Genomic DNA, 308 nt, shown 5'->3' on the forward strand with positions numbered 1-308 from the left:
TTCCTAGCCAGTTTGAAATCTGTAGGAGCCGCTTTCCAAGCCTTGCCCTGCAACTGCAGGGGCTGGATTTCCCTCCTTCTCCCCATTTTGCTCAGACTGCCAGAAAACAGTCCTGTGGGAACCCTAGCACAGCAGGATTGTGCTTTATGAAGCTGACGAACGTCTCTCACCAGATGTCACACCCAGCCTGCACACCCGGCAGCACCTTTGTCCCCGGGGGCTGGCACAGAGGTGGCCAGGGCACCGACACTTGCCTACCTGCAAGCCCCGAGCCTACAGCTGAGGCGGTACTGGCAGGGGGAAGCGCG

At 59.4% G+C, this 308-nt stretch overlaps 1 protein-coding gene across 1 annotated transcript in view; it reads right to left on the reverse strand.

Annotated features, from left to right (window-relative positions):
- The window catches only part of CUEDC1 (CUE domain containing 1), a 16008-nt gene that overhangs the window by 6559 nt on the left and 9141 nt on the right, over positions 1-308 (reverse strand). The window lies entirely within an intron of this gene.

This window comes from Charadrius vociferus, unplaced genomic scaffold (assembly GCF_000708025.1).
Source record: "Charadrius vociferus isolate BGI_N301 unplaced genomic scaffold, ASM70802v2 scaffold323, whole genome shotgun sequence".
NCBI lineage: Eukaryota > Metazoa > Chordata > Aves > Charadriiformes > Charadriidae > Charadrius > Charadrius vociferus.